Below are 11,329 nucleotides of genomic sequence, written 5' to 3'. Positions count from 1 at the left end.
GGATGATCTTGATGGATGTGGGTCTGGAAAGTGCTGCGGCTTATGGTTTTGAGGTTCTATGGAACATGGGGTGATTAAGCTTGAGGGTGGCATACGAGTGGTGCCTTTGGCCGTGTGGGCTTTAGGGATCCATATCCAGGCATTTCTCTCATAGTAGCCTTGCGCGTGCAAGAGGGCTTTAGGGACCCATCTTTGCTTGATCATGCATCGATTTTTGTGACTGCACCTTGGTTTCCTAGGTTTAGAGTTTCAGGTCTTATGAGGATGTGTGCGTCGACTCCTAGGTGACTGTGCGACTGTTTAGGCTTCCGTTGAAACCTAGGCTGTTGGGTCTTAGCTTTTTCTACTATGAGCAGTGGTTCTTGAGAATTGGTGGGTGGTACTACCCCCTCCTTAGATTTCACTGCTAATACTTCTACCGGTGGCCTTGTGGACTGTGATAAGTTCACGCAGCCCTTGCTGAAAGCTGTAACAATGCAAACGTTGCCTATGGCGAGGTGCATGTGTTGCAACTCATTATCAACATTGCAATGAGTTTGCTTTTTGAAGGTTTGCCCTAGCAGTGACTCCATGCCTGCGTCTTTGGCGTTTGGCAACACGTAGAAGATCATTGGTACAGTCTCAGACTCGATAGAAATGGCGTCTCTACACTTGCCAAGAAGTACATATAAGTGGCCCCCATATGGGATTAATTTGGCATTAGTGGGCTGTAATGGTGGTTTGCCAAGTTGGGTCCAATGATCGTGAGTTAAGACATTGAAGTCTGCTCCCTCGTCAATCAAGGCATTGAAGGCGCATGTTCGCTTGGCAATGACCGTGATGTGCATGTATGCGGGCTCTACGGCTTCCTCATCCTCATCATCGATTTTAGTGATTGTGGCTACTCGTACTTTGACATGTGGTTCCAACATTGGTGGCTCATGGAAAGGATGCATGGGAGGGTAGTACTTCTTGACACGACTGCCATTGAAGAAGCCTATTCCCTTGCTGTCTAGAGTCTCGAGCTCGATATTGCCCATTCGGCTGATTGCACGAACTTTGAAAGATCCAATACATCTAAAATTCAATTTTTACTTATGCCCCTTAACTGAGTATAGGAGCACTAATTCGCCCTGTTCGAAGTCGCGTTGCTTAACGTGCTTGTCAAACCAGTTCTTGCATCGTGCCTTCTCACATATGAGCGCATGAGGGGCTAGAAGGCGAGTCTCTGAGAGGCCTTCGAGTTCAACTAGGCGTTGCATCCATGCCTCCTTTCCTTCCCATCGTTCGTGAAGTGCTATTCTTGTCAAGAATCACGTGGTGGGGGGACTTGCTTGAGTTGCGGCGCCAAACAACCACTGTATACACAAGAGGAAGCTCACTCAAGAACACAAAAAGAGAGATGGAGGCCAAAACGTTTTCTTGCTGATTTCTTCTTCTTCTTCCACACACTATACAATGTACACAAAGTATAGATAAGATACAACATAAAGGAAAGTGGCCTACTAAGTCAACAGTGCATAACCGACTACACTAATCGACTGGCGCTATGTCTTTTCCAGCTGTAGGTAGGTGTAACAAACTAAATATAATAAGTGATAAGTCAGTGGCCATGTGAGTATCATAATGATCACCAACGTGCTAAGTGTAGATGTGCGGATCCATCTAGCCAGGCAGTCCATCATCAATGTCCGCACATGTTGAGCTTGCCATCTCAACAATTCTCAAGCTAGGCACGAAGAATTCTACAGGGAGAATTGCTTTAGTTCCGTAGGTCAACCTAAAGGGGGTCTTACTAGCTGACAGTGTTTTATAAGCTGTGCGGTAAGCCCACAAGGTTGCCATCAGCTTATTATCCCAGTCGTTTTGCGAGGTAGAGACTACCTTGGTCAAGACGTTGATAAGAATCTTATTCATGGATTTTGCCTGGCCGTTTGCTTGAGGGTAGTATGGAGAGGATTTCCGATGGATAATTAGGAAGGTGGATAGGAGATGCACTATCACTTCATTGATGAAGTGTGTGTCCTGGTCACTGACTAGTTCGATAGGGAAGCCGAATCGTGAGATTACTTGCTCCCACAAGAACTTGGCAGTCGTTCGATCATCGTTCTTTCGTGGTGCTCTCGCCTCTGCCCATTTCGTTAGGTAGTCTGTGGCCACAATACTATATTTGTCCTACGAATACTGTGCAACGGGGCTGATGGGTCCTATGAAGTCGATTCTCCATTTTTCGAAGGGTTGTCGTGCAATGATTGGGGTCAACTCCATTTGATCCTTGCAAATCAGGACCTTTTTTTCGCTAACACTCATCACAATGCTTAACAAATCGTACTACATCACGAAACAGCATTGGCCACCATAGTTGAGATTGTAGCACATTGCGGGCCGTCGTGTCTTCGCTAAAGTGTTTACCAGTGATTCCGCTGTGTGCCTCTGAGAGCACGTCATGCATCTCATGCTCGCACATGCATCTGCGCAGCAATCCATCTTGCCCTAGGCGATACAGCTGGCCTACTATCAACTGGTAGGGTGCCTAAGTCTTGCCTTCTCTATCGGTTGCTCAGGTAGTCCATGCTCAAGCACTTGGACTATGTCATCTGCCCAATATGGTGTTAGATCAGCCTTGAATAAATCTCTCTCGCTGAAAAGGTTAAAGAGATGGGCATCTGGCAATTCATTGGCAATGTCTTCTCCAGCGGCTTCTCTTGTGGGGATGTGTGACATATGGTTAGCCATGTAGTGCTGTTTTCCCTTTCGTACAACCATGGAGAAGTCAAACTCCAAAAGCAGAAGGAGCCACCGGGCTATGCGTCCTGTAGTGCAAGGTTTATTCACTAGATATAGCAAGGCTTGATGGTCCATGAAAAAGGTAAAGGGTATAGCCAATAGATAATGCTGGAACTTCTTCACAGCAAACACCATGGCCAAGCCCTCTCTTTCTGTTGTCGAGTAGTTCATTTTTGTTTCAGTGAGTTGTCTCCTAGCAAAGCTCACTGGATAGTCTAGGTTGTGTTCGCTAGGTTAGAACAACACTGCCCCCACCACAGCAAATTTAGAAGCATCGATATGCACGTGGAAGGTAATGGTCCAATTTGGGGCTCATAGAGTTGGTGTTGTGGTTAGAGCCTTCTTCACCTCTTCATATGCTCTTTGGCATGATTCAGTCCATTGAAAGACAATTAGCAGCTTGTATAAAGGTTTGGTCATCAATGTAATTCAGCACAAACCGCAGATAGTATCCTGTATGGCCTAAGAAGCATTGGACTCCCTTATAGTTGATTAGGGGTGGAAGGTCAACAATAACCTTGACTTTTGAGAAGTCAGTGGCAATGCCGTTCTTCGACACCACGTGACCTAGGATGCATCCATGCTTCATCCAAAACTGGCATGTTAAGGGGTTCAAGGAGAGACGATATAGGTGACACTACTCAAAGACTGCTTGGAGTTTGTCTAAGTGTTCCATCCAGGTCGAGTGAATGTAAGGTCATCGACAAAGACTTTCAACTCTTTGCGAAGCATGTTTTTAAATATGGTACACATGAGGCATTGGAAAGTGGCAGGGGCATTAGTCAACCCGAAAGGCATGACTATGTAAGCAAAGATGCCCCAGTCAGTGGCGAAGGCCTATAGGCAGGATGCACTTGCACCTGATTGTATCATGAGAAGCCATCCAGAAAAATGTAGGCCTCCTTGCCCGCAGCCCTTTCAAGCATGTGCTCGGTGTATGGCAATGGGTAATTGTCCCTCTTAGTAGCAGCGTTTACCTTCTTGTAATTGACACACACTTTGATTTTTTTGTTTTTTTTCATTACAATGACTATGGGTGATACCTAGTCCGTGTGCTCAATTTCGTAAATGAATCCCACTCTCATTAGCTTATCAATCTCTTCCTTGACAGCATGAGCGTGTTTTGGATTCATAGGGTACGGTCATTGCTTCATTGGCATTGCGTCTGGTGTCATGGGCATATTATGAGTCAATACACTTGGATCTACCCCTTTGAGCTCTTCCAAGAACCAAGCAAATACGTCTACGTACTCTCGCAAGAGAGCAACAAGACTCATTTCTTCTTCCTCAGTCAAGTCATCGGCAATGAAGGTTGGTCGGGGTGTCTCCCCTTCGTGGGCTAGGTTCACCTCCTTGACCTTGGCTGGTCCCTCGATTGGTTCACTCGTTTGCCCTTGCCGTTTGGCACCCAACAAGATCACTACCCTATCTCCTTTCTTGAATTTCATAAATCTTTTAGGGAGGTTTCACGGTTTTTGCTGTTCGTTTATTCGGGTGTCCCTGGATTATTTTGCCCTTTCCTGCTTCAATCGTCTGTGCCTCAGGTGGACGGGTAGGTATCCCTTGGTGCGTCGGGTCTTGGGTGGCCTAGGTATTTCTGGGTCGCTATCGGAACTTACCTCCGACTTAGAGTCAAACTCCCTGTCTTCGCTAGAAGAGGTGGTCTCCCCTGGGTATCATAGTTCAGATGGTGATTCTATCCTAAGCACTGGTATCATTCCCGGTTGGGCTAGGCCTGCTTGCTCAAAGTCTATGGCTCCTACGTGTTCTAACCAGGCACGATCACAATCCATGCTCATGACCCCTTGCTCTATCCTGAAGACACTCTTTTTCTGTGGCTTGGAGTCTGCCTGCATTTGTTTTATTTCATGTCCCTCAGTGTCATGTTCTACGGTATCTATCTCACCCTCACTTTTGTCACTGAATGATAGGCAGCCTTCGTACTCGTCATTAGAGTCCTCTGTGTTAGACTGCTCATTGTCTCCTAGGGGTTGGTATATCTCTTGTCGTTGATCAGGGACTAGGGCCCAGTTGTACATGAGGTTTAAGTCATGCACCTTGGTCCATTGCCACTTGGATTCGTCTAAGAGATCCTGGAGTGGTTTGAAGTTTGTTGTTGGATTGTCAACTAGCTTGTCCGTTAAGTATTCTAGAATCTCTTGGAGTTCTCTTTTGTTGTTTGGCACTTGGAAGGTGATAGGCTTAGGTCTCCCACGAAGGGTTCCTGCCATCATGCAAACTGGTACGGAGGGTGTGCCGTTAGACTTGCCCATCATCTTGATGGCTTGCTCATATGCCTCATGATCCGAGAACGACATGTCGATTGTAGCAAGGACATGCATTCAATCTCGCTCATCCTCTGGGCATGGGATATACTTGGTCAAGGGCCCATAAGACTTCTTGACTTGAGCGTTACCTTTGAGCATCATGGAGATGGCATCCAAGTCGACTAGTGAGGTCTTCCAAGAGTCCATCTCTACCCTCACAGCTTCCATTATGTTGCCTAGGAAGATCAAGCCATTACCCCAATCTTCGATAACTCTGGCATTGCGCATCCAGTGTCGGTCTAATAGGATATCGTAGTCCACTCCCTTCACGACTATAAAGTCGACAGAGAACTGGACACTTGCGATTTTCACTGGCTAGTTTTTAAGTACCCCGAATGGATTCACTCTCATGTCATTTGCTAATGTTACATTAAACTGAGCGGTCTAGATAGGTGGGCTTTCCCAAGTCAGAAGTACTGCGTGGCTCAGCACACTAACCCCAGCTCTCGTGTCTACGATCCCCTTTCTTGTCGTGTCACCTAGGGCTAGGACCGGTAATATTGCATGCATCTCGGTGCCTTCCTAGAAAGCATTAATGTGCAAGGATTTTGGCATAGAGTGCAGCGTTAGAATCGGTATTTGTGTTTCTGCATCATGGCCATGCAGATCAACAGCTTGTTCTCGTGACCCCTCAACCCACTGCTTCAGGTCTTGCCATAGGGTGGGATGCTCCTTAAGTAGGTCTCCCAGGCTTAACGTCACAGGGGTGGTCACTAGCGTGGTAAGGAGGTCATTTACTGCTCTTCTCTCTCCTAAACCGGATTGTCCTGGCCAATGGCCATGACTCATTTGCGGGCCTGCAGCATCAAGGCTTGGCCTAAGCAGTGCTGTTTGTGGTGCGGTCGCATCTCCTTGACTTTGGTCGAGGGGGTGAGACTGGCATGCTTATGCTAGGGAGATCATCGATCTCGTCCTCTAGGATGGGCTCAGCGTCCCTTAAGTGCTCTTGGGCCTCTTTCATCCAGTCCTTCACTTTCTCTATGGCCTCTAGTTGGCGGTTTGGAAGTGGATATTCCCCTACCTTGGCACTTCCGTTTTCGACTGTCTTAGGGGCTGAAGTTTCTGCCTCTGCGTCTAAGACCTTCTTTCCAACAGGCAAAGTTGTAGCACTCTTAGTTTTCAGTGCAATCTTAGCTTCCGACCTCTTCTTTCTCCACCTGCGGCTCTTCTTTCCTATCGAGGCTGCATCGAGGTTGCTAGGTCCTAGCAGTGATATGTCGGCCTGCTTCGTCTGGGCACGGATCATGACCTGCAATGGGATAGGTGTGGCCTCCACATCGAGGTTCTCGACACCAAACAGTCCCAATGGGACAGATGGTATGTTGGTTGAACTTGAAGAAGGTTTTCGCTTTGGGCAATCGACGAGAAGAGATGGGCGATTCCACACTCAATACACCTTAGGTCAGCTTTGTCTCTGTTCTACTGCTCCCTCTCAGGGCAACGTGATGAGACATGACCTGGGTGACCACAAGTCCAACAGATGATTGGATCTTGCGTCTGCCCTCCTAGGCCTCTACCTCGTCCTCTCCCTAACGCCATCACCGGTATTGGTCGATAGTCCATAAGGACTACGTTGCCCTCGTCGTCGTGAGAGAGTAAGGGTATATGTAAGTCTCTTCCTCATTTGGCTCTTCCACATAGTGGACTAGAGCGTCACTTGATGGATGGGTCATGTGGGGACTAGGCAGTCTAGGTATGCATGTAGGGTTTATGTCCATCCTAGGAACAACCGGCTTAATGTCGTTAGGTGCAGGAAGGGCCAATGGGGCTCCCCTTCTGAAGAGTGGCTATGGCCTATCCACTAGGTAAGGCTAGCCATATGGTTGCAAGTACGGAAGTCTTCTCGGCAATATGCAATGCGCGACGTTGTGATCGAACCTGCCACAATTAGCACAAGGTCTCGACCTAGGGTCTTGACACTCGGTTGGCAAGTGGTTTTTGCCACAGTACACGCATTGGACGTGTGGGTGCATTGGTCGTCTCAACATGTCTTGCAGCTTGGCTATCTCCATCTTGACATCAGCCAAGTCCTAGTTTGTTTCGGTGGCTTTTCCCTTATCTTGGGATGATGAGATTGATCATTCACTAGAGGCTGACACTCTCTCTGAACTTTGCGAGTTGGTTTCTTCTGAGTTTGAGCTCCTGGATCTCCGCTCTTTCAGCTGATCGTCAACTTTGATGGCTTCCTAAAAAACCCTAGCTAGTGCACCTCGCTACAAGCTTGAGTTGCTTGCAAAAGCCTTATACAATTCCTCGTTTTGAATTTCCTGATGAATACAGTTGAAATTGCTCTTTCAGTTGGGTCATTCGCCTATAGGGATTCTCTTGAAGAGACTCCTCACGTGGGTTACGTAATCGCGAATGTCCTCCTTCTCTTTCTGCTTGACATTCATCAGTCATACTAGCACATTCTTGAAGTATCCAAGCTCGACAAATATCTTGATATGAAGAGATTCTTGAGGCCATTGAAGTTGGCTCGCTCTGTGGCATCTAAGCTTGTATACCAAGTCCTATCCTTGTCACCTAAGCAGAGCTCGAATGCTTGAGAGCACCGAGTCAGGTCACCAAGGTCGTTGGCTTCGTAGACTTGCTCGAACTGCTCTACAAATCTGTATGGATTGTCGTGGGGTTGGTACTTGTCGAGCTGCTTTGCAACTATTGGGATTTTAGATTGGCTCTTAGAGCCTTGGGTTGCTCCTAATCCTGCCAGCAATGATGTCGCCAATGTTGCGGCACTTTGCTCTGCTGCGGTGTTGTCTAGCAGTTGCTTCATGAGAATCTCGCTCAGCGTTAAGTCTCCTTCTAGGGTTCTCTCGTGATCCGTTCAGTTTCTACCGGCTAAGTTCAGCTCCCACTGCACCTCACGCAACTCTGTGCTTTGCCTTTGGCTGCTAGTGTGCTGGTCTCTATTATATTCGACTATGCTTTGCAATGCCTTTGGGCTAGCTTTCTCTCTTCTTCTAAGTCTGCGATGATAGCATCTGCTATCCTGCTGCGGTGCTCATACCGGGTGTGCGCATCGTAGCTACTGACCAGCTGGCTGAATAGCCGCTGGGAAGATGCCTACGTTGAGTTTCTCGTTAGATCTATGGTCTGAGCTTTCTTCTGCCATAGTTGAGTTCTCGTGCTCCACCAAGCTATCGATCAGGTTGAGTAGGTTTGTCAAATTGTTATCGTGTTTCCCGCAGCACACAGGAGCGGAAAATGGAAAAAAAAGGAAAATAGCAAAAAAAGCACAGGATAAAAGCAAAAAAAGGCACCTTGACTGATAACCAGTCCTTGAAAAATTTAAATGTTTGGGCACAACCCTCAGAAAGCCTCGGTGTCGCCCCGAGACAACAAAAGAGTAAAAGGGCGTACCATTAAAATGTGGGACGCCCCCGAATCTTTGTAAAAGAGTGCCAGGCTCACTCCTATGGAAAGTGTACACATTAGTTGGGAATAGGATAAATTAGAATGGTGGGAAATAGGAAAAAGGGCCTAGGCTATGGCCGACCATGTAAAAAAGGGAAAAGGGGATGACCGTCCAAAAAGGATTTAGGGCTTTGTATATAAAGTTGAAAAGTGAATGAGAAGCTCATTCTTTGGTGTGTGGCAAAAAGAGTCTTCTTCTTCCTCTCTTCTTCTCTCCTTCTTGCTTGTGTGTGCTCTTGAGAGAGGAGTGTGAGTGCGAGGGAGTGACTGTGTGTGGGAGTGAGGGATCAAGAGGGTGAAGCTCTTCACCATCTCCTCTTCTCTTCTTCTCTTCTCTTCTCTTCTCTTCTCTTGCACGCGCGGCTATGGAGGATGGAGCTTGGAGATGGAGGAGGCTTGAGGATGCTTGAGCTAGCATCAAGGATCGTGGAGCTACTGGAGTGCAAGCGAGAGGAGGGTACTCGAGTAAGCATCAAGGTAAGCTCACTACACTCATAGGATCAACGGCGCATTGGCTAGGTGAGAGATAGCCATTGGAGCTCGCTTGGAATGCTTGAAACAATAAGTGGTCCATGGGTCTTGGCGGTTGAGCAAAAGCTCCCACATTTTGGTTCCATTGCCGGGACCAACGGATTCAAGCTTGAGCACTTGCGCACCTCATATTAAGTATCGAAGTAGGGTATTCATCCCCGAAACGGAGCTTGAGATAGGTAGGAAGTTTGGGTGTTTTTGATCTTCAAAACAGGTAAGTATTTTGGGATATTCTGGTTGTTTGATGATTGGAAAACATGGAGAAATTAGTTCAATTTTTTGCTTTCGATTTGTGTTGTGTTTAGAGTAGGTTAATAGTAGGAAATCACACCCAAGAGGCGTAGGGTTTACTGCTATAAAACAGGGAGAAAATCGGAAAAAACAGGGGAAAAATGGAGGAAATGTGCATTTGAATGTGTGGGAATCGCAAGGAGAGTGATCCGTAACATCCGGGGAATGTCCAACAGGGTTATAAGTTCTTAAAGGGCAAGGGAATCCTCATTTGCAACCAATTGAGAGAGAGAGAGAGAGAGAGAGAGCTTGGGCGACCCGTTCGATCGATCAGGGCAAGGAGTGACGTTGCTATCGGCGATCCCCAGGTATCTAGATCTCTCCCCCATCACTCCAACATCACTCCTGGTGAATTTTGTAGTCTATAATCATCGATGTCTTGAGATTTTGGACGAATTTGTGCTCGAAAGTGCGTTCAGGCCGGCGGAATCGAACACCCGATTCAGTGTCCGATTCTCAAAATCAGACTTCCGATTTTGAGAATCGGACGCTCGGACAACCGTCCGATTGGACTAACCTGTCCGACTCGGACACTTGGACACTTGGACCAACCCCGTTCGATCGGACTACTTGTCCGATTGTCCGATCGAGGAAATCGGACTCACGAATTAGGACACATCAGCAATCAGACCACATGCTTGGTCTGATCAGACCATTGTCCGATTTTTGAAAATTGGACTCCTAACCCCCGCCCGATTCTGAGACTCGGATGGCTTAAACTCGGATCCACTTGGTCCGATCCCTACAATCGGACCACTAGAATTAGACCACTGGTAAATCGGACGTCCGATTCCCAGAGTCAGACACACCTTAGGTTTTTTTTAAAAATAAAAAAAGTGGAAAAACATCAAAACTCGACCTCCACGAGTGACTGGAAGCGCAACCCGCTCCAGGACAACATGGCGAACGCCTTGTAGGCAGTTCCTAATGTGGGAATCAAGACTAAGGGACAGGGGGACAGTGTTGGAGCACTCCCTAGCGACCTAACGCATTGAGAATGAAAATCCAATCGGAGAACTTGTGATTGACCCCCCTAGTGAATGGTAAGAAGCAACGCAGACTCTAGAACCCGCTAGAACGGCCAGGACTTGAGCAACAAAGCCTATCACGCTCGAAACAAGCGAGAGTGTGTAAGATGCCGAGGAATCGCTCGCGGCACTCACATTGAATTTCCGCACTTGAAGTACACTTAAGAAAGTTGAAAGCCTGATTGGGCACAAGTGCACGAGAAACGACACGCTCACCGAGTGACCATAAATTGAGGTTTGCATTCAATAACCAAAGGAACTCACTCATATAAACCACTCAAGGAACCCACCAATAGGAGAGGACCCAAGACATAGACAAACAATTGAAGCGCAGGGTAGGACCAAGCAAGGAGCACCAACGACGAGGATCTGTCAAGTCTATTCACCCTAGTCGACAGCGTAGTGGAGCGCAAGAACTCAACCATGACTGAAGAGAGCTTCGACCATCGGTCTAGTGAGGAACTTGATTTGAACATATTCCCAGATGCTGTTCAGGATGGTGAGCAGTGACGACGCGCACGCCCGGTACGAGCACCGCGGCAGGACAATAGACACAATCATTTCAGACCTAGAGGAGGAGAGAAGGCTAGCCCGCAAGGCATTGCAGGGGATAGTTGAGTATAATAGGGATCAACAGGCTAGGAACCAAAGGCAAAGCATGGAGCTGCATGAGGTGCAGAGAGTGCTGAACTTGGCTGGCCAAAACTAAATGGACCATGAGAGAGCACTAGAGGGAGACTTGACATTGAGCGAGCTCCTCATGAAACAGCTACTCGATAATACCGCAGTAGAGCAGAGTGCCACTACACTAGCGACGTCACTGCTCATAGGATTAGGGGCAAACCAAGGCTCAAAGAGCCAGGCCAAAATACCCATTGTTGCCAAGCAACTCGATAAGTACCAACCTCATGACGACTCCTACAGCTTTGTTGAGCAGTTTGAACAAGTCTGCGAAGCCAACGGCCTCAACGA

Source organism: Lygodium microphyllum, chromosome 10 (assembly GCF_053477565.2).
Source record: "Lygodium microphyllum isolate KBCC chromosome 10, Lygodium_microphyllum_v1.1.10, whole genome shotgun sequence".
Classification (NCBI taxonomy): Eukaryota; Viridiplantae; Streptophyta; class Polypodiopsida; order Schizaeales; family Lygodiaceae; genus Lygodium; species Lygodium microphyllum.
The sequence above is the reverse complement of the archived record's forward strand: the minus strand, read 5'-3'. Positions refer to the sequence as shown.